The sequence below is a fragment of the Odocoileus virginianus genome, chromosome 6, assembly GCF_023699985.2.
Source record: "Odocoileus virginianus isolate 20LAN1187 ecotype Illinois chromosome 6, Ovbor_1.2, whole genome shotgun sequence".
Taxonomy (NCBI): domain Eukaryota; kingdom Metazoa; phylum Chordata; class Mammalia; order Artiodactyla; family Cervidae; genus Odocoileus; species Odocoileus virginianus.
In genome coordinates, this window is record NC_069679.1 from 20,635,647 (window position 1) to 20,659,912 (window position 24,266).

General features: G+C 37.9%; 1 long non-coding RNA gene across 3 annotated transcripts in view; it reads right to left on the bottom strand.

The window, feature by feature from the left end:
• The window catches only part of LOC110128359 (uncharacterized), a 99,212-nt gene that overhangs the window by 24,593 nt on the left and 50,353 nt on the right, over positions 1–24,266 (bottom strand). Inside the window, exon 4 of one of the 3 annotated variants that reach the window (XR_011488218.1) lies at positions 23,631–24,160. The exons of the other annotated variants lie outside the window; for them this stretch is intronic. This is a non-coding gene — a long non-coding RNA (uncharacterized lncRNA). Of the gene's footprint in view, positions 1–23,630; positions 24,161–24,266 lie in introns of those variants that run through there. 3 annotated transcript variants of the gene reach the window in all.

Sequence of the window (24,266 nt, forward strand, 5' to 3'; positions counted from 1 at the left end):
TCAACTTAATATGGTCAGAGTTGAAAATACACATGTTTTTTTAAAATTGAAAGTGTTCATATTACAATTTTAGGGAAAATAATGAAAATTGCTAGAACTGTTTTTCAGTTGGATCTCTTTTCTGGGAACTACAAGATGATAGTAGCTAGCATTCCAGGAACATAATTTAATTTTTAACTAAAAAGAAAAATGCTACTATTGGCTTTTATGAAGATATGAGAATGCAATTAAAAGAAAAATTCTTTACAACAGAATATGTCACTTTTAAGTCACAAAATGGAGACTTCTGTAACTTGATTGATATAAAGCAGCATCTCTTCTGTGCTCTGTAGACGAGCTAAACAGTCTCCATGCTGAAATAAGGCCATAATTTGTAGAAGCATCCAGAATTACTTTCTGTTTACAGTTATGATATTTGACTTGGCAAAGGAACAAGTTTATCATTTTAGGTTAAAAATTTATCATTTGGACACAATGACTAAAAATTTACAATTCCTCTCCTTTAACATTCTTTTCCTCTGAGAATAAGTTTTCCTGTTAAAAGCTTTGAAACTCCCTTGGCTCAGATGATATATTTGAGAATGTATGTAATTTACATAGAAGAATGGATATGGTTCCTTTAAAAAATACTTAAAAAGCAACAGCTGTGTATCTGCAATAACTGTTTCACGGGGCTTTTAATACAGATAAATATGCAAATATGTCATACTATTTTTAACATACCAGTTTTGCACAGTGTAGTGACTGAGAACAGAGCAAACATTCTGTGTATTTAGATTCATAATGAGAAATATGCACCATTCAAAACTGTTGTTATTGTCATATTGTAGTGAGTAATGAAAATATATGTTTTGGGTGGTAAATAAAACAGTGCTATATTGTAACAAGGACACTGACAAAGTCCAGTACAGTTGTTGTGTAGATTACCACATCATCAGTATTGTTTCAAAAACTACAAAGCCCTGCTCATTTTCCTCTACTGATGAGATGACATACAGTTAATATCTAGTTGTATTTTTCAAACAATAAATCAAACACTAGGCTCTGGTGGTTAAAGGAGAACCAACTGGGTTTTAAAATTTAGATTAAGAATTCAGTTCGTTACATCAAGTAATATATTTTGTACAGAATCATATGAGAAAACCCTGATGGAGTTAAATTCCACAGGCTTCTTTTGACCTTACTGTGCTAAGTTATCTCATAATATTACCCACAATGACTTTCCCCCCATATTTATTATGAAAAATGCCAAACAGTACAAAGTTGAAAGAGTTGTATAGGGAACATCCATAGACACCACCACTATTAGCATTTTACTACACATGCTGTATCATATATCTTTTCATCCACAACCAATTTTATTTTCTTTTAGATTTTGACTGATTGTATTTTTTAAAAATAGACTATTTTTGGGAGGCAGTTGTAGGTTTTCAGAATTGTGCAGGAAGTGCATAGTTCCCACACCCCTTCTCAACTCTTCTTTGGTTCCACCATGAACATTCTGGATAAGTGTGTCACAATTATGAATTGTTACACTTGTTACAATTGATGAATCAATATTGATATATTATTATTAACTAATGTCTATAGTTTCCATTAGTGTTCACTCTTGGTGTTTTACATTCTATGGGTATTGGCAAATGTACACTGACATGTACCCACCATTATAGTATCTTACAGAGTAGTTTCACTGCCCTAAAAGTTTTCTGTGCTCCACGAATTCATCTCCACCTCCCTAGGAACTCCTGGGAACCACTTATCATTTCATCGTCTTTGAGGTTTTGCCTTTTTCAGAATGTCATATAGTTGGAATCATATAGCATGCAGCCTTTTCAGATTTGCTTTGTTCAGTTAGTAATATGCATTTAAAGTTGATCAATGTTTTTCTATGGCTGGTTACCTCATTTCTTTTCAGTGCTGAAAAATATTCACCTATGGACCACTCTAATGGCAGGAAGCAAAGAGGAAATAAGGAGCCTCTTGATGAGGGTGAAAGGAGAGAGTGAAAAAGCTGGCTTAAAACTCAACCTTTAGAAAACTAAGATCATGGCATTTGGTCCCATCACTTTATGGCAAATAGATGAGGAACAAAGTGGAAACATTGACAGATTTTATTTTCTTGGGCTCCAAAATGACTGTGGATGGTGACTGCAGCCATGAAATTAAAAGATGCTTGCTCCTTGGAAGGAAAGCTATGACAAACCTAGACAGTATATTGAAAAGCAGAGACATATATACCTTTGCCGACAAAGGTTCATGCAGTCAAAGTTTTAGTTTTCTCACATGAGATATGAAGTTGGACCATAAAGATGGCTGTGCCCCAAATAATTGAAGCTTTTGAATTGTGGTGCTGGAGAAGACTCTTGAGCGTCCCCTGAACAGCAAGGAGATCCAATCAGTCTATCCTAAAGGAAATCAACCCTAAATATTCATTGGAAGGACTGATGCTGAAGCTGAAGCTCTAATACTTTGGCCACTTGATGGGAAGAGCTGATTCACTGGAGAAGATCCTGATGCTGGGAAAGATTGAGGGCAAGAGAATAAAGGGGCAACAGAGGATGAGATGGTTGGATGGCATAACCTACACAATGGACATGAGTTTGAGCAAACTCTGGGAGACAGTGAAGGACAAGGAAACCTAGCTACAGTCCATGGAGTTGAAAAGAGTTGGACACGATTTAGCAACTGAACAATGAGGACATTCTGTGGGCTTCTAATTTTAAGCCATGACAAATTGACTATAAACATCCAAAATAAACATCCTTCTTATTTAACTTATATGCATAATACATCATGAGAAATTCCAAGCTAGATGAAGCAAAAGCTGAAATCAAGATTGCCGGGAGAAATATCAATAACCTCAGATATGGAAATGACACCACCCTTATGGAAGAAAGTGAAGAGGAAGTAAAGAGCCTCTTGATGAAGGTGAATGAGGAGAGTGAGAAAGCAGGCTGAAAATTCAACATTCAAAAATCAAAGATCATTGCCTCTAGTCCCATCACTTCATGGCAAATAGATGGGGAAACATTGGAAACAGTCACAGACTTTATTTTCTTGGGTTTCAAAATCATTACAGATGGTGACTGCAACCACGAAATTAAAAGACAGTTCTCCTTGGAAGAAAGGCTGTGAAAAACACATACAGCATATTAAAAATCTGAGACATTACTTTGCCAACAAAGGTCCATATCAGTTCAGTTCAGTTCAGTCACTCAGTCATGTAAGACTCCTTGAGACTCCATGGACTGCAGCACACCAGGCCTCCGTGTCCATCACCAACAACTGGAGTCTACCCAAACTCATGTCCTTTGAGTCGGTGATGCCATCCAACCATCTCATCTTCTGTCGTCCCCATCTCCTCCTGCCCTCAATCTTTCCCAGAATCAGGGTCTTTTCAAATGAGTCACCTCTTCGCATCAGGTGACCAAAATATTGGAGTTTCAGCTTCAACATCAGTCATTCCAGTGAACACCCAGGACTGATTTCCTTTAGGATGGACAGGTTGGATCTCCTTGCTGTCCAAGGGGCTCTTAAGAGTCTTCTCCAACACCACAGTTCAAAAGCATCAATTCTTCACCACTCAGCTTTCTTTACAGTCCAACTCTCACATCCATAATGACCACTGGAAAAACCATAGCCTTGACTAGACAGACCTTTGTTGGCAAAGTAATGTCTCTGCTTTTTAATATGCTGTCTAGGTTGGTCATAACTTACCTTCCAAGGAGTAAGCATCCTTAATTTCATGGCTGCAGACACCATCTGCAGTGATTTTCGAGCCCCACAAAGTAAAGTCAGCCACTGTTTTCACTGTTTCCCCTTCTATTTACCATGAAGTGATGGGGCCGGATGCCATGATCTTAGTTTTCTGAATGTTTAGCTTTAAGCCGACTTTTTCACTCTCCTCTTTCACTTTTCTCAAGAGGCTCTTTAGTTCTTCTTCATTTTCTGCCATAAGAGTGGTGTCATCTGCATATCTGAGGTTATTGATATTTCTTGTAGCAATCTTGATTCCAGCTTGTGCTTCCTCCAGCCCAGCATTTCTCATGATGTACTTGGCATATAAGTTAAATAAGCAGAGTGACAATATACAGCCTTGATGTACTCCATTTCCTACTTGAAACCAGTCTGTTGTTCCATGTCCTGTTCTTTTTTTTTTTCCATTTATTTTTATTAGTTGGAGGCTAATTACTTTACAATATTGTAGTGGTTTTTGTCATACATTGACATGGAAGCAACCATGTCCTGTTCTAACTGCTGCTTCCTGATCTGCATATAGGTTTCTCAAGAGGCAGTTCAGGTGGTCTGGTGTTCCCATCTCTTGAAGAATTTTCCACAGTTTATTGTGATTCACACAGTCAAAGGCTTTGGCATAGTCAATAAAGCAGAAGTAGATGTTTTTGTGGAACTCTCTTGCTTTTTCGATGATCCAGCAGATGTTGACAATTTGATCCCAGGTTCCTCTGGCATTTCTAAATCCAGCTTGAACATCTGGAAGTTCACGGTTCATGTATTGCTGAAGCCTGGTTCGGAGAATTTTGAGCATTACTTTGCCAGCTTGTGAGATGAGTGCAGTTGTGCAGTAGTTTGAGCATTCTTTGGCATTGCCTTTCTTAGGGATTGGAATGAAAACTGACCTTTTCTAGTGCCGTGGCCACTGCTGAGTTTTCCAAATTTGCTGGCATATTGAGCGCAACACTTTCACAGCATGATGTTTCAGGATTTGAAATAGCTCAACTGGAATTCCATCACCTCCACTAGCTTTGTTCATAGTGATGCTTCCTAAGGCCCACTTGACTTCAGATTCCAGAATGTCTGGCTCTAGGTGAGTGATCACAGCATCGTGATTATCTGGGTCATGAAGATCTCTTTTGTACAGTTCTTGTGTATATTCTTGCCACCTCTTCTTAATATCTTCTGTTAGGTCCACACTATGTCTGTCCTTTATTGTGCCCATATTTGCATGAAATGTTCCCTTGGTGTGTCTAATTTTCTTGAAGAGATCTCTGGTCTTTCTCATTCTGTTGTTTTCTGCTATTTCTTTGCAATGATGCTGAGGAAGGCTTTCTTATCTCTCCTTGCAATTCTTTGGAACTCTACATTCAAATGGGTATATCTTTCCTTTTCTCCTTTGCCTTTCAATTCTCTTCTTTTCACAGCTATTTTAAAGGCCTCCTCAGATAACCATTTTTCCTTTTGCATTTCTTTTTCTTGGGGATAGTCTTAATCCCTGCCTCCTGTACAATATCATGAACCTCCATCCATAGTTCTTCAGGCACTGTCTATCAGACCTAATACCTTGAGTCTATTTCTCACTCCCTCTGTATGATTGTAAGGGATTTGATTTAGGTCATACCTGAATGGTCTAGTGGTTTTCCCTACTTTCTTCAATTTAAGTATGAATTTGACAATAAGGAGTTCATGATCTGAGCCACAGTCAGCTCCCAGTCTTGTTTTTGCTGCCTGTATAGAGCATCCCCATCTTTGGCTGCAAAGAATATAATCATCTGATTTCGGTGTTGACTATCTGGTGATGTCCATGTGTAGAGTCTTCTGTTGTGTTGTTTGAAGAGGGTGTTTGCTGTGACCAGCTCATTCTCTTGACAAAACTCTATCATCCTTTGCCCTGTTTCATTCTGTACTCCAAGGCCAAATTTGCCTGTTACTCCAGGTATTTCTTGAATTCCTACTTTTGCATTCCAGTCCCTTATAATGAAAAGAACATTTTTTTGGTGGTTCTAAAAGGTCTTGTAGATCTTCACAGAACCATTTAACTTCAGTTTCTTCAGCATTACTGGTCAGAGCATAGACTTGGATTACTGTGATATTGAATGGTTTGCCTCAGAAACTAACAGAGATCATTCTATTGTTTTTGAGATTGTATCCAAGTACTGCAATTGGACTCTTTTGTTGACTATGATGGCTACTCCATTTCTTCTAAGGGATTCCTGCCCACAGTAGTAGATATAACGGTCGTCTGAGTGAAATTCACCCATTCCAGTCCATTTTAGTTCGCTGATTCCTAGAATGTTCACTCTTGCCATCTCCTGTTTGACCACTTCCACTTTGCCTTGATTCGTGGACCTAACATTCCAGGTTCCTATGCAATATTGCTCTTTGCAGCATAGGAGCTTACTTCTATCACCAGTCACATCCACAACTGGCTGGTGTTTTTCCTTTGGTTCTGTCCCTTCATTCTTTCTGGAGTTGTTTCTCCACTGATCTCCAATAGCATATTGGGCACCTACCCACCTGGGGAGTTCATCTTTCAGGGTCTTATCTTTTTGCCTTTTCATACTGTTCATGGGGTTCTCAAGGCAAGAATACTGAAGTGGTTTGCCATTCCCTTCTCCAGTGGACCACAAAGCTAATGTTTTTCCAGTAGTCATGTATGGATGCCAGAGTTGGATCATAAAGAAGGCTGAACCCCGAAGCACTGATGTTTTTGAACTGTGGTGTTGGAAAGGACAATTGAGAGTCCCTTAGACTTCAAGGATATCAAACCAGTCAGTCCTAAAAGAAATCAACCCTGAATATTAATTGGAAGGACTGATGCTGAAGCTGAAGCTCCAATATTTGGCCACCTGATGTGAAGAGCTGAATCTTTAGAAAAAGATCCCGATGCTAGGAAAGATTGAAGGCAGGGGGAGAAAGGGAGGACAGAGGATAAGATGGTTGGATGGCATCACTGACTCAATGGACATGAGTTTGGGCAAGCTCTGGGAAATGGTGAAGGACAGGGAAGCCTGGCGTGCTGCACTATCTTCCAGTAGTGGCTGTACTATTTTGTATTTCCACCAATAATAAATGAGTGTTCCTGTTATTCGACATCCACAACAGCATCGGTGTTGTCATTTTTTTTTTTTTTTTGATTTGGCTATTCTGATAGGTGGGAAGTGGATTTAATTTATTTTTAAAGTAATTTTTTATTTTAGAATAATTTTAGAATTAGAGAAAACTTACAAAGCTAATACAGAGATTTCCTCTATGTACCTCACCTGGTCTTCCTCATTGTTAACACCTTAAATTATCAGGTACATTCCTCAAAATAAAGATTTCACATTGATACATTAATAGTAGGTAAATGCTAGGCTTTATTCAGACTTTACCAATCTTTCCATTAACGTCACACTTTTGTTCCAAGATCCCATCCAGGATACCACATTGCATTCTGTTCATCCTATCTTTGTAATCTCCTTTAATCTTTGACATTTTCTCAGTCTTTTCTAGTTTTCTATAACCTTGGCAGCTTTGAGGAGTACTGGTCAGATATTTTGTATTATACAATTCCTCAAATCTGGGTTTAATTGATGTTTACTTGGGATTAGACTGAGGTTATGAATTTGAGGGAAGAATATCACACAGCTGAAGTGTACTTCTCATTATAATTGTACAATGGGGTACATGCAATGAACACAACCTGTCAGTAGTGATATTCCTTTATTTTGGATTAAGGTAATGTTTGCAAGATTTCTTCACTGTAATGGTACTATTCCTCCATTTTCATACTTTGGAAGAGCGTTATTAAGACCAACGGGCTCTTGAAGGTTGGGAGTTATTTGTATCAGTATGACTCATGTATATTTATTCTTTGGACTTTGTTGCTAAATTTTTACCAGCTTTGACCTCTGGAGGCTTGTTCAGGGGAGCTTCCCTGTCTACTTGATCTGTCTCCATATTCTTGTTTTTTGAGCATTTCCTCACTTTCTGTCACTATAAGCTCTTCAGGCTCATTTTGCATTCTCCCTGTTTCAGCTAGGAGTCAGACCATTTCTTTGAGGAGTCCTGAATCTTTTTATTTTGGAGTGGTATTTAGAAAGCAAGATCCAGGTTCCAGTGTTCTCACTGCCACAATGACTTTTTTAAACTTAATAATCACTAAGAATAATCACTAAGAATGTAACATGAAGAAGCACTCTGAAGATCCAACTTTTCTTAAACACCTGAGAAAAGAAAGAAAAATACCATGAATTGTTCTGTTTTATCTAGTGTCTTAGGAAAAAAGCATACTACATTCCTTAATATTTTTATTTGAAATTTTACTCAGCCTTATTTTGTTTTTATAAAAATAATTTATTAAAGAAATGACAGAAACATCAGGAATAGTTGTAAATGCTGGTATATCCATTCAGTTTTATTAGTGTAGTATAGTCATTTTTTTAAAGCTGAAATACTATGGATTTTTGGTATAATTACCTGTACTTCTCTCCTTAAACTTCTGAATACATTTCCTTAGTCTTTACCTACATAAAGTTACCAAAATGAAGTCATTCATTAATTACCTTACTTTTGGCAGTGGTCAATAAAGCAAAAGTAGATGTTCTTCTGGAACACTCTTGCTTTTTCACTGATCCAGCAGATGTTGGCAATTTGATCTCTGGTTCCTCTATCTTTTCTACATCTAGCCTGAACATCTGGAAGTTTATGGTTCACATACTGTTGAAGCCTGGCTTGCAGAATTTAAGCATTACTTTGCTAGCGTGTGAGATGAGTGCAACTGTGTGGTAGTTTGAGCATTCTTTGGCATTGCCTTTCTTAGGGATTGGAATGAAAACTGACCTTTTCCAGTCCTATGGACATGGTTGAGTTTTTCAAATTTGCTGGCATATTGAGTGCAGCACTTTTACAGCATCATCTTTGGGATTTGAAATAGCTCCACTAGCTTTGTTCATAGTGATGCTTCCTAAGGCCCACTTGACTTCGCATTCCAGGATGTCTGGCTCTAGGTGAGTGATCACACCATTGTAGTTATCTGGGTCATGAAGATCTTTTTTGTACAGTTCATCTGTGTATTCTTGCCACCTCTTGTCAATATCTTCTGCTTCTGTTAGGTCCATTCCATTTCTGTCCTTTCTTGTGCTCATCTTTGCATGAAATGTTCCCTTGGTATCTCTAGTTTTCTTGAAGAGATCTCTAGTCTTTCCCATTCTTCTGTTTTCCTCTATTTCTTTGCACTGATCACTGAGGAAGGTTTCTTATCTCTCCTTGCTATTCTTTGGAACTCTGCATACAAATGGGTATATCTTTCCTTTTCTCCTTTGCCTTTTGATTTTCTTCTTTTCTCATCTATTTATAAGGCCTCCTCAGACAATCATTTTTCCTTTTTGCATTTCTTTTTCTTGAGGATGTTCTTGATCACTGCCTCCTGTACAATGTCACAAACCTCCGTCCATAGTTCTTCAGGCACTCTATCAGATCTAATCCCTTGAATCTATTTGTCACTTCCACTGTATAATCATAAGGGATTTGATTTAGGTCATATATGAATGGTCAAGTGGTTTTCCCTACTTTCTTCAGTTTAAATCTGAATTTGGCAATAAGGAGTTCATGATCTGAGTCACAGTCAGCTCCTGGTCTTGCTTTAGCTGACCATATAGAGCTTTTGAACTGTGGTGTTGGAGAAGACTCTTGATAGTTCCTTGGACAGCAAGAAGATCCAACCAGTCAATCTTAAAGGAAATCAGTCCTGACTGTTCATTGGAAGGACTGATGCTGAAGCTGAAACTCCATTACTCTGGCCATCTGATGTGAAGAACTGACTCATTGGAAAAGACCCTGATGCTGGGAAAGATTGAAGGCAGGAGGAGAAGGGGATGACAGAGGATAATATGGTTTGATGGCATCACTGATGCGATGAACATGAGTTTGAGTAAGCTCCAGGAGCTGGTGATGGACAGGGAGGCCTGGCATGCTGCAGTCCTTGGGGCTGCAAAGAATTGGGCACGACTGAGCAACTGAACTTTCTTGGGAGTGGTGATGAAGATGATTCCTATGTACATTAAAAAACATGCAGAAAACGGTAGCACAATTATAGTTGTATGGCCAGCCCTATTGAAACCAGTAAAATGGTCTTGTGTTTTGAGGAATGAAAACTTACTGGGAAGTAGGAAATGTTTTCCCTATGTAGATAAATGTGTGTTTAACATGCTTCTTAATAAAGATATGAAATACTGAAGAAATACATATGAAGAAGTCAAATTCCCTGAAATCACATTACTCAGAGATAACCACTTTCAATATTTAAGTCCATTCCAATGTCCGTTTAGACCTTTTTTTAAATTTACATACAACCACATTGGGCAGTACACTTAGGCTTGTTTCTGTGTATGCTCAGTGATGTCTAATTCTTTGTGACCACAGATTGTAGTCCACCAGGTTCCTGGGTCTTTGGGATTTTTCTGACAAGAATTCTGGAGTTGGGTTGCCATTTCCTCCTTCAGAGGATCTTCCTGACCCAGGGATCAAACCCAAGTCTCCTGCATCTCCTGCACTGGCAGGTAGATTCTTTACCACTGAGCCACCTGGGAATCCCAATACGCTAAGACAGAATTAAATATAAATATAAATATAAAATGAAAGTGAAGTCGCTCAGTTGTGTTCGATTCTTTTGACCCTGTGGACAGTAGCCCACCAGGTTCCTCCGTCCATGGGATTCTCCAGGCAAGAATACTGGAATGGGTTGGCATTTCCTTCTCTAGGGGATCTTCCTGACCCAGGTATCGAACCCAGGTCTCCCACATTTCAGGCAGACACTTTAACCTCTGAGCCACCAGAGAAGCCCAATATAAAAGTATATGTAACCTTACATGAGTGGGACCACATGATGTTTGCTGTTCTGTCTGTTATCTATTTTATTTATTGATAAGAATGGAGATCTGTCCTTATCAATAAATGTGGATATACATATATACCAGTCATTCTAACTCTGTATAATATCTCAAGGAAACTATTATGATATAATTTGTTTATTAGATTTCCTATTGCTGGATAGTTAAATTGCACCCAAAATATTGTTATTATAAAATATGTGGAGATCAACATCCTTGTTGTCAGAGTGTAACCTTAGGGTAAACTCCTAAGGGTAGGATCACAAGGTAAAAAAACATGAACATTTTAATCATGAATAAATATTGTTAAACTGTCCTTTGGAAAGGCTGATAAATGTGCACTCTCATCTTGAGAATATTCTCTTAAAGCCTTCTTATCTTTTTTTCCTGAGTTTAAAAACACCACATGGTTTAGTGAGGATTTCCTACTTGTCTTGCATCAGTAATCATTCCTCAATTCTGAAACCTGCTCACTCATGATTGGAATATTAGCTTACCCTGTTTCTCCTATTCTCTTCTTCGAGAGCATAATTGGACATATTAGACCCCTCTTTTTACCTTTCTATCTCATATTATCCATGACTTTGTCTTGCTTTGCTGCATTCAGGACAACTGCTTCAGCTCTACATTCAATTTACTCTGTCTCTCAGCTCTTTCTAACCTAATCTTCTGCTTAATTCATTCCCAGCACTTTAAATTTTAATGATTATACTTTTTATTTCTAAATTTTCAAATATTTTCTTTCATTTACCCACTTTTAGTAGTATCTTTTCCAAATGCATCATGTTATGTACCCAATAATTCTAATATAGAAAGTTCCTAGGGTTCTAATTCTGTTGTTCTGTTTTTTGTTGTATTTATTTTTATTTTTTGTTTGTTCATTTATTGTCCTGCTGACTCTGATGACTCTTCCCTGCAGTAGTTTGTTTCTTGGTTGCATTCTGTTGTTTCGGATGGTGAACTAATATTTGGCATTGCTTTATCAGTGTAATTCCTTGGGTTCGGTGTCCATTTCTTCAGAGGAATTTGTGTCTAATTCTGTCAGTTGCTCTACACTATCAGTTTACTAACTTGGGACTACTTGGAATTAATTTATCTGCTTGGGGTCTTCAGAACCTCACTGATCATGCAGTTTCAAGTCTAATTTTTTTCCAAGGAGAACTTGGTGTTTGAATTCCCAGGGCAATGTACTTTGTTTTCTACTAAGAGTCCAAGACATGCCAGACAAGTTTCTTGTCTCCTTTTGCAGATAAACATATTTTCTTAGACCATTATTTCACAGATTATAACCCTCCAAGAGTGTTGGTTTATAGAGAGGCCTCAGATCCTACTCTTCATTTACACAGCTCCAAAACACTGTTTTCTGTCATAAACAGACATTCAAACATAAGAATTTTGGTCACCATGCTTAGTAAATAATTCCTGTCATTTCAGGTTCAAGTTACCAATTTCTTTTCCATTTTCTCTCTTAGAGATTTCTGTTCTTACAAATCCAATCACAAAATTTAAAGGATATTTGTGTTGTTGTTTTAAATCTCCATTATTTTTAGTTGTATGTTTTGGAATATTTTTCAGATTACCTAGTGTTGTCAGGATTACCTAGTGTTCATCCTAGTCAGGATGAATGAAGTGTGGATTTCATATATACTTTAGTATAAGTATATCCTAAATAATCCATGGGCCATACTTAGACTAAAAATACTCCTTGTTTATCTAAAAATTTAAATTTGACTTGGCATTCTGTATTTTTATTTGCTATATCTGGCAGCTCTAGAACTTAATCCATCATGTTGTTGAAAACAGAATTCTGGGTTATGTTTTAAGTACAATTTTGAGAAATCAGACATGGGTGACACATTCACTGAGTCATTACACATTTGAGAATATAATTTTTTTCTCAAATATATCCATTTGTCTTATGGTCACAGTTTTAACCTGGAAATTCCACAGACAATGTTTGAGGGTCTTCATGTTTGTAATTTTAAAAAATCTGAGTCCCTAAGTCTCCCTCCCCCTTTTAAGTGATCTTTCTAAATGCTTTCTTTACCCTTGTAGTTTAATAACTTAAAATAGACCTGGGATTCAGCCACATGCTCTGTTTTCTTAGAAGAACCACCTAACACACAAGTTCCATAAGGATGTCTAATTACACTAAGGGTTCTAACTGGGAAAATTCCCAAAGAGAAGCTCCAATGACAATTGAACGTCCTAAACTTTATGGTCAAGGTGCATGACCACTGAATCCCTTTTTGCAAGTCTCCCAATAGGTTTTGCTTTTAAAAATCCCTCAAAACCTCTAACTCACTCCACCCGGTCCCATCCCCTCCCCTGGAATGTACTTTTGGTAACAGTTTGCAAACCTTGTGAACAATAAAGCTGTCCTTTTGCTTTAAGGAAATAATAATCTTGATATTGGCCATTCGTTATAAGCATTTTCTAAAGCAAACTGAATCTTTTTGATCTGTAGTTTCAGGGTTTTGTTATTTTTTTTCACTCATGGGGACATTATATTTTTTAGGGTTTCATTTATTCTGTCCCCCTAGCATATAAAAACACATGTTAGCTTTCCATTTTTCTTAACATCTATTTCACTATTTTTAAGTGTTTGACACGTTATGAATTCTTATTTTTGTGCAACTGTTCACAGTCCTGTCCTCAACCCTGTCTGGATTTTCTACATTGAGTCTATGCTTTGCTTTCTTAACATATATTAGTTTTTTCTTGTCTTGTTGTTTTCCTCACATTTTCTCTTTTTTTCCAATCTACTTCCTTTTACCTTATTCCTTATCTTATCTCATATTTGATCTATTACTTCATCAAGTTCAAGTTCTCAATTTTTTGAGTGTGCAAAGCATTTGAAAGATTTTTGTACTATTTTTGCACCTCATTTTCTCCCAAACTATCCTCTCTATATAATTTTATATGTTGCAATTCTTTGTCTCCTTTTTTTCTTTTTGGTGGGAGCAAAATTTATTTGTTAGCTCCTATTTCTGAGTGGGTCATTTTATCCAACCCGCTCTCATTCCAGTTTAGGTGCTTGTATTCCTCCTGATTTTTCTTTTGTGAATAGGTAGGCACTCAGTAAATTCTTTGTTAGCATATATGGAATAACCATAAACCAGTGTTCAGTATGATTTGTTTTGTGTCTCAGATGTCAAAAGGGATGGGAGGAAGAGTGAGGGAATTTTGGTTTTGACACACTTCCTTCTTTCTCCTCACACATTAAATGAGTTTGGAGATGGGTAAACACCCTAGGCTTCACTGTTTCCTGAACACCTTAGACATTTTCCTGTGCGGCCTACCTGCTTGAGCAACACATTTCCCCCGGCCTCCCTAACCCTGTTGGCTACTGTTTGTTCATTCAGCATTACGAGTTATTAGAGAAATGCAAATCAAAACCACAATGAGGTATCACCTCACACTGGTCAGAAGGACCATCATCAGTCTATAAATAATAAATGCTGAATAGGGTGTGGAGAAAAGAGAACCCTCATACTCTCTTGGTGGGAATTTAAACTGGTACAGCTACAGTGGAGAACCATATGGAGTTTCATTAAAAAACTAAAAGCAGAGCTAGCATATGATCCAGCAGTCCCACTAATGTGTATATATCCAGTAAAATTGAAAACTTTCACTTGAAAAGATATGTGCACCTCAATGTTCATAGCAGCATTATTTCCAATAGTCAAGACATGGAAATAACCTATGTGCCCATCCACAGATGATTGGCTTAAGATGTGGTTTATATGTACACAACAGAATATTGCTCAGCTATAATAAAGGATGAAATATTGCCATTGCAGCAAAATGGATGTCATGCCTAGGGAGATAAATCAGTCAGGGAAGGACAAAACTGTACAGTGTCACTTATATGTGAAAGCTTAAATCTAACACAAATGAATCTATATATAAAACAGAAACTCAAAGACACAGACGACAAACTTGCGGTTACCACAGGTAAGAGGGATAGGGGAGAGACAAACTAGGAGTGTGGACCTAACAGGTATAAACTATTATACATAAAAAAGATAGGCAACAGGTATTTACTGTATAGCATAGGGAATCATGCTATATGACTCAATGGACTCAAAGGACATGAGTTTGAGTAAACTCTGGGAGTTGGTGATGGACAGGGAGGCCTGGTGTGCTGCAGTCCATGAAGTCTCAAAGAATTGGACACGACTGAGTGACTGAACTGGCTGATAGGGAATCATACCCAATATCTTGTTTTTGTTTGTTTGTTTGTTTGTTTTTACCCAATATCTTGTATTCTACAATGGAATATAATTAAAAAAAAAAAAAAAAAACAACCCACATGAACCACTACGCTGTAACCTGAAACTAATACAATATTGTAAATCAACAATACTTCAATAAAAAAAAATAAAAATAAATAAAATAAGAACATATAAACATTTCCTTCTATCAGATATAAAAAGACAAAATGTACTAACAGTATTGGCCAAGTGTGGGAGGAGTATGGTATAATATTTTTATAGGCAGTCTGGCAACATTTACCTTGATTCTTATGTTTTCACACAGCAGTTTCAATATAGGGAATTTATCTTGTTTAAATAGTTTATAGAATGTAAGGAGATTTGTTCAAGAGAGTTCAATTGCAGAAGTGTTTACAGTAGTAAAGAACTGTTAATAGCCTAGGTGTCCATCAATAGACAACTGGTGAAATAAATTATCATACACTCATCAATGATGTACCATGCAATCATGAAAAGGAATGAAGGAGAGGTGTACATACAGATATGAAACAATGTCCATGGTATTTCATTAAGTGTGGAAGTAGGGTAAGTATAAATGGTATGAACAAAAAAGTTCTTCTCTGGTGTTAAAAAACCATTTAAAAATTCTTGAATTTTATAAGCTTCTATAGCTCCCAAAATTAAAAGGTAAAGATATTCTAGTACAGAACCAAAAAAGATAAAGATATTAGCTAAAATGAACCCTTAAGATTTTATTATGGTTTTCTGGAATACTCAAGTAACTTGAGAGCAGAACTGAGGAATGAAGAGAAAGAAAACCATTGGAATTTGGTCTCCATCTCCAGCTGAACACCAACCGCCCTTAGGAACAGACACAGGACTTATGCACGGGTCTGCCATAGGTCCCCTCTGACAGCACCCTCCTCTCCCCACATCCTTCACCATGTTCCAGCCACTGTTTTTTCCCCTCCTGCTTTCTAATATGCCAAATTTATTCCTAACTCTTGCCTCTGTGCTACTTCTACTGCCTTTAATGCTCTTAGAGATCTTTGCATGGTTGGCTTCTTATCCATCAAGTCTCAGCTAAAACATCACCCTTTTAGATAAAAGTTCCTTACCTGACCTCAGATTCATTCACTTTTATTTTCTTCATATCTTTCTCTGAAGATATCTTATTTGTCTGCCTATTTGTAATTGTCTGTAACCCCCTGCTGATGGTAGGTACCTACTATGTTTTTTTACCACTGTACTTTTATGATTCCCTCATAGCTCAGCTGGCAAAGAATCTGCCTGCAATGTAGGAGATCCTGGTTTGATTCCTGGGTTGGGAAGATCCCCTGGAGAGGGGAAGTTACCCAGTCCAGTATTCTGACATGATACTTTTATGATTCAGAATAGTACTTAGTGTACATGTGCATGCTAAGTTGCATTAGTTGTGTCCAACTCTTTGTGACCCTATGGACTGTAGCCCACAGGCTCCTCTGTCCATGGAATTTTCCAGGCAAGAATACTGGAGTGAGTTGTCATGCCCTTCTCCAGGGGATCTTCCCAACTCAGGGATTGAACCCACATCTTGTACATCTCCTGCATTGGCAGGCAGGTTCTTTACTACTAGAACCACCTAGTATTCAGAATAGTACTTGGTGTACAGGTGTACAGTAGGTGCCTAATATTTATTGAGTGAATAAATGAAGGAATGGTTAACAAATAATCATACATCTAAGTGATTAGTCTCATTCTTCTGTCTTGTCCCAGATTGGGCCTTTAGGAAATTCTGGGATGTCCATTTCAAAAGCTGCATGTAATAGCAAAGCTCTGTGAATATGGTAGGAAAGCTTTTGTTTTTTGTTTGCAGGGGTAGGGTGATGAGGTGATAGTGGTGGTAGTGATAACAGAGGTAGTGTATCACGTGTAGCACATACCCCAGCCTAACTTCTGGGAATTCTCTGTCTCTCCTTCCACTTAACCCAAGTCTGCTAATTCCAACTGGGTTCACAACTTGGGTAAAACACTATCATGTCTATAGCTTAAAATTACGTAAGTTCAGAACACAGCCAATCCAGTTAACAGTAAGAACAAGAGCCCAGTGGCTATTTATTAATTTCTTTCCTAGCATGTGCTTCTTCCTTTCTAATATTTTTCTGAATGTCCAAACTATGACATTTGAATAATATTGACTCAGCTTATAGACTGAAGCTCAATTTAGGAATAGGCATGTAGCATTGGCTTAAGTCAATGAATCCATTACATTTCTATGGCCTTATCAGTTGGAACAGAATTGAGCATGTGATCTAAACTGGATCAATGAAAGTAATTCAGTATTTTTGATGTGAAAATTAAGCTATGGATTTCTTCATTTCTATCTGTGCTTTCAGTATGGAGATTTAAAGTCTGGAACTGCAATGGCAATGAGAGGAGAGATAAGAGGTGCTAAAAGACCATACCAGGATGTAATAAACCCAGGGGAAGTAGAGCTAAGAGATGGAACCCAAATATATTATGTGGATACAGGATCAAGCTGCATCTGAAGTGAGATCTATTCAATTTCTATATCCTGAAGTCAAATACTCTTAATGAACATCAAGACATAGATCCTAAGTTGGGCACTATTTCCATCTCTGGTATCTGGGGTATAACCTGGTACAGACCTTGCCAGTGCTTTGCCCAGAAACCCTTTTCCTGTTTCTGCGTACTCACCCTTTGGTGTAGCAGCCACATTCTCTTCTGCTACTAGAGTCAATTAGCCCACAAGTAGCAGAGACTGTGTAGTCCAGGGATAGGAAAGTCCGTTTCCCTTGCCTCAGCTGAGACAACTCTATGGCACAACATGTACTCCAGAGTTCTCCTGAGGCTGTGCTCTGCTAGCCTTCCTTCCATTTCCTATTTGTACTTCATTTACATGAACCCCTTGCATACAAATTTTCATCTCAGGGTCTGATTCTAAGACACCTCAGTGTGTGTGCAAGGATTATTCATTGGCAGAAAGGGTCTAAAAAGACCTTTTGTTTTGTTGTTGTTCAGTAGCTAAGTAGCTACTTCTTGTTGTTGTACAGTAGCTAAGTAGTTGTCATTGTTCAGTAGCTAAGTTGTATTCAACTCTGTGACCCCATGGACTGCAGCATGACCGGCTTCCCTGTCCTTCACTATCTCCCAGAGTTTGCTCAAACTCATGTCCATTGTGTCAGTGATGCCATCCAGTAATTTCATCCTCTGTTGCCCCTTCATTCTCTTGTCCTCAATCTTTCCCATCATCAGGGTCTTCTCCAGTGAATTGGCTTTTCCCATCAGGTGGCCAAAGTATTAGAGCTTCAGCTTCAGCATCAGTTCTTCCAATGAATATTCAGGGTTGATTTCCTTTAGGATTGACTGGTTGGATTTCCTTGCTGTCCAAGGGACTCTCAAGAGTCTTCTTCAGCACCACAATAAGAAATCATCAATTCTTTGGTGCTCAGCCTTCTTTATGGTCCAACTCTTATATCTGTGCATGACTACTGGAAAAACCATAGCTTTGACTAGATAGACCTTTGTTGGCAAAAGTATATGATGTCTCTGTTTTTTAATATGCTGTCTAGGTTGTCATATCTTACCTTCCAAGGAGCAAGCATCTTTTTATTTCATGACTGCAGTCACTGTCTACATGATTTTGGAGCCCAAGAAGAGAAACACTGTCACTGTTTCCAATTTTCCTCCATCTATTTGCCCTGAAGTGATGGAATCAGATGCCTTAATCCTAGTTTTTTGAATGTTGAGTTTTTAAGCCATTTTTTTTCACTCTCCTCAAGAAGCTCTTTAGTTTCTCATTCAGTTCAGTTCAGTTCAGTCACTCAGTCATGTGCAACTCTTTGCGACCCCATTAACTGCAGCATGCCAGGCCTCTGTGTCCATCACCAACTCCTGGAGTTTACCCAAACTCATGTCCATTGAGTTGGTGATGCCATCCAACCATCTCATCCTCTGTCATCTCCTTCTCCTCCTGCCTTCAGTCTTTCTCAGCATCAGGGTCTTTTCAAATGAGTCAGCTCTTTGCATCAGGTGGCCAAAGTATTGGAGTTTCAGCTTCAACAGCAGTTCCTCTTTACTTTCTGTCATTAGAGTGGTGTCATCTGAATATCTGAGGTTATTGATAATTTCTCCTGGCACTCTTGATTCCAGCTTGTGATTCATCCAGCCCGGCATTTCACATGACATATGGGCTACCCACTCCAGTTTCTTGAGTGTCTCTGGTGGCTCAGCTGGTAAAGAATCCACTTGCAATGTGGGAGACATTGGTTCAACCCTTGGGTTAGAAAGGTCCCCTGGAGAAGGGAAAGGCTACCCATTCTAGTATTCTGGCCTGGAGAATTCCATGGACGGTATAGTCCATCGGGTCACAAAGAGATGGACGCGACTGAATGACTTTCACTCACTCACTCTGCATATAAATTAAATAAGCAGGGTGACAATATACAGCTTTGACACACTTCTTTCTCAGTTTTGAACCAGTCCTTGTTTCATGTCTGGTTCATGATAAAAGAAGTTGTTCTTTTGCTAATATGAATTGGCTCCAGAGACAGCCTGACTGTAAGACAATCTTACAGACTCTTCACAAAAATTCGGTGTTGAGTGTGTGTATTTCCCAGAGTGTGCAATGTTTTAAAACTTCAAATTAGTAAAAAATTCTAGTATTCCAGATTTTACCTTTTTAAAACAAAGAATTATTTTGTAAATATTTGAATTCTTACATACCAAAGTCAGTGCTTATACCATTATTCTTTCCCACAGTGGGGGATTTGCTGTGTGAGTTATAGGAAAATATACTGCCATTGCTGGATATTCAACTGAGAAATTACTGGTCATGGTATGGAATAATTTCTTAGTTAAAAAAGAAGCAACCAAAAGAACTATGTGACTAATAGTTTACTGAAATAGCACCACCACATATGCTGATTTTAATGTGTGATTAGATGGAATTTAAAAAACTAAGTGCTTTCTAATCTACTATTTATATAGAACCATGAAGACTTGGTTTAAGTGTTATATTCTTAGTCTCATTATATGTATAAACATTAGATGCCACAAATCTGACACATTAAGCCAGCATTACACTATTCATAGAAAACTAATCATTTCATTTTATAAAGTTACTTACATGGGGTCAAAACTAAGAAGTTTCGGCTAGATTTTGGTGAAATGTTTCAAATAGGAATAATTTTGCATGGTTAAAAAGTGATAATTATGGGCCATTCAATCTTTTAAAGGAATTTGCCTTATAGTAATCACATGTTAAAAAAGCTTGTGTTGCTGATTTTAAGTATTTACTATTTATATGTATTATATATGTATTAAAATGGTAATTTACTCAGAATTTTGATGTTCTATAGACCATCACTACTTATAAGCTGATTTTAATTAGACGGGTTTAGATAATAATCAGTAACAGGAATAGTTTCTTTATTAAATAATATAATCTGTAAGTCATTTAGTTATTCAGTATCTTCAAGATCTGGATTCTTACATACTGCTCTCTGGGACACACTATGTATTCTGTTAATAAACACTATTTGAAGGTCAGAGTGGAAAAAAATGGATGGGAAAATAATAAGTGGTTAAGCCAAATTATATCATCTGGTGAGCTGCTGAGAGCACTGGACCTGAGAATTCACAGGTGAATAGTAAAGTGGTTCAAGAAAGTCTTAGGGACATTTGAATAAAATGCTACTTGTAAGTGGTATAAAAATTATACTCATCTGTGAATTTCACTAGTGAATATCATACTTTTGATAAAATATAATTAGGAAAGTTTTCAATCTAAGATTCATAATGTTGCAAAGATAATACTATGTAAGAAAAAGCATTGCCTTTAGGGTTAGACATGAGCTAAAATCCATTTTTTCTCCATTGTCAGTTTGTGTGATTTTGGACCATCTAGGTAACATCCTATCTTATTTTGATGATATTAAAAAGGGGATTAAAATATCCTCTGTGGAGGGTGATTGTGAAGACTATGTGAGCTAATGTATGGAAAACACCAGATATATAATTGGCTCCCAATAAATGATGGCTATTATAAGTAATACTCAAAATTCTCCAAGCCAGGCTTCAACAGTATGTGAACCATGAACTTCTAGATGTTCAAAATGGTTTTGGAAAAGGCAGAGGAACCAGAGATCAAATTGCCAGCATCTGTTGAATCATCAAAAAAGCAAGAGAGTTCCAGAAAAACATCTACTTCTGCTTTATTGACAATGCCAAAGCCTTTGACTGTGTGGATCAAAAAAAGACTATGGAAAATTCTTAAAGAGATGAGAATACCAGACCACCTGACCTGCCTCCTAGGAAATCTGTATGCAGGTAAGGAAGCAACAGTTAGAACTGGACATGGAACAACATATTGGTTCCATATAGGAAAAGGAGTATGTCAAGTCTATATATTGACACTCTGCTTATTTAACTTATATGCAGAGTACATCATGAGAAATGCCAGGATGGATGAAGCACAAGCTGGAATCAAGATTGCTGGGAGAAATATCAATAACTTCAGATATGCAGATGATACCACACTTATGGCAGAAAGTGAAGAGGAACTGAAGAGCCTTTTGGTGAAAGTGAAAGAGGAGAGTGAAAAAGTTGGCTTAAAACTCAACATTCAGAAAACTAAGATCATGACATCTGGTTGCATCACTTCATGGCAAATAGATGGGGAAATAATGGAAACAGTGAGACTACTTTTGGGGACCCAAAATCACTGCAAATGATGACTGCAGCCATGAAATTAAAGGACACTTACTCCTTGGAAGAAAAGTTGTAACCAACCTAGACAGCATATTAAAAAGCAGAGACATTACTTGGCCAACAAAGGTCCATCTAATCAAACTATGGATTTTCCAGTAGTCATGTATGGAAGTGAGAGTTTGACTACAAAGAAAGCTGAGCACCAAAGAATTGATGCTTTTGAACTGTGGTGTTGTAGAAGACTCTTGAGGGTTCCTTAGACTGCAAGGAGATCCAACCAGTCCATCCTAGAGGAAATCAGTCCTGAATTGGAAGGACTGATGCTGAAGCAGAAACTCCAATACTTTGGCCACCTGATGCAAAGAACTGAGTCCTTGGAAAAGACCTTGATGCTGGGAAAGATTGAAGGCGGGAAGGAGAAGGGGACGAGGATGAGATGGCTGGATGGCATCACCAATGCAATGGACATGAGTTTGAGTAAGCTCCGGGAATTGGTGATGGACAGAGAAGTCTGGCATGCTGCAGTCCGTGGGGTCACAAAGAGTTGGACACGACTAAGCCACTGAACTGAACTGATTGCTGTTTTTATTATTGATAGAAAACTGTTTAGATTAGAGAACTACGTAGGGGTTGAATGTTACTCTTGATCTGTAGTGATACTAGTCAAACTAGAATGGTTGATAAGGATTTACAGATTGTTCACATGACTTTAGATGCTGTTGGCTTCTTTGTCAACATCCATAAAATTCAAATCAGTAGTCATTTTTCAGTGCCATGTATGTGCATGGTATATTTAGGTACTAATAGAATTCAAGAGAGCTTTACCTCCAAATAGTTTACAAGGAAACAGGCAATAGATGAGCCTATAGCAACCTATAATATAAGACAAAGCAAGGTAAGTACTCATGTTTTTAAATAAAGAGTTGTTCTCTGTTTTAGGAGTCATAAAGGGGGAATATGAAAGAAAAGAGCATTTGCTACCATCTTTTATTGTGATGTTAATACAGATGACAGAAGGAAATCTTTGGCTATGCAGCTAACAAATGACTCAGTGGTAAAGAATCTGCATGTCAATGCAGGAGACCAGGGTTCAATCACTGGTTGGGGACGATCCCAACGCCACAAGGCAGGCAAGCCCGTGTGCCACAGCTATTCAGCCTGTGTTCTAGAGCTGGTGCAATGCAACAAGAGAAGCTGTTGCAATTAGAAGCCAGTGCACCAAACAAGAGTAGCCCCCATTTGCCACAACTAGAGAAAAGCCTGTGGAGCAATAAAGACCCAGCATAGATCAAAACAACTTTCTTAAAATAAAAAGAAAACAAATGGAAGAGGCAGAATAAAACCCTGTCTGTCCAATCCCCAAGTTGATGCTTTCAAATTCTATACTAAACACTACACACTGTCTCAGATGCTATAGTTTTCATATTGTATTTATGATTAATATTGGTTTCCTTGGTTTTGAATGGATACACTTCATTGGGTTTTCCCACTGAAAACCCTGCTTGGATTTTGATACACTGCTTGGGTTTTCCTCAGCAATTACACTTTGATGATAATCCTTATATTGAATATCTACCAGTTTCTAACTTGAAAAGCCAGCATAGAAGGAATGATTGCAAGCAGTAAATGAAGCCATGCTGTCAGGATTGTGTGGCAAGAATTACTTGTTGTTCACAAAATCACTTTATTGACAGTAGCTGCCTTTCTTCACTAATGGGTAGCACTTTATTAAGACATTTCAATATGTCTCCTGCTTTAATTAGCTATGCAAATGGTACATCACCTTTAGGAGCAAGTATACTACTACTGAGAACTGAGCTCCTTGGGAAGCAAATTCCCAGATCTGCAATTCAATAATAGATTATCTTGAAGAAACTTTTATGTTTTGGGTGGCTCTCTTCATCTTCTTGGAAATTTGAGAATTAGACAATGTTGCTTAAACAATCATGTCCTTTAATTGCTTCTATTTTGCATCATAATTATTCACATACTACTTTTATTTGCCTTACCAATGTAAGCTACTTCAAGGCAGTAGCTAAAGTAGTATCTTACACCTAACCAACAATTATTGAATGAATGACCCATAAAACTTAAATATTTCCAATGAATGTTTGTATGTTTAATGTTCAAGAGAAACAGCAGTATTGGATTATAATTCAGTACAGTGAAGAAAGTTTTGAGGAGAAAACACTCTCTAGCTTTTAAACTCACTGAAGGTAGAAGCTATATACATATGTCAATATTTTTATGCTCACATAAGAGTGGGATATACCAAATGATGTTTAATTAATGCTTTTGAGTCAGTATAAAATGAGAATGATTCATACAACAACCAGCATCTTTAAAGTTCCGGGGGTTTCCCTTGTGGCTCAGTGGTAGAGAATCTGCCCGCCAGCGCAGGAGACACGTGCTCAATCCCCGGTCCGGGCAGATCCCACACGCCTGGTGCTGTGACGAACGAGCCCGTGCTCTGCAGGCTGGGAGCCCCAACTACTGAGCCCACGTGTCCCAATTACTGAAGCCCACACGCTCCAGAGCACGTGCTCCATGAGAAAAGGCGTCGGAATGAGAAGCCTGAGCGCCGCATCCAGAGAGGAGCCCCGGCTCGCCGCAACTTGAGGAAGCCTGCAGAGCAAGGAAAACCCAGCACAGCCAAAATTACAAATGAATAAATAAAAGTTTTAAAAACCCAAACCATAGGCTTTCTATGGCATTCTACTCCTTGCCCTCT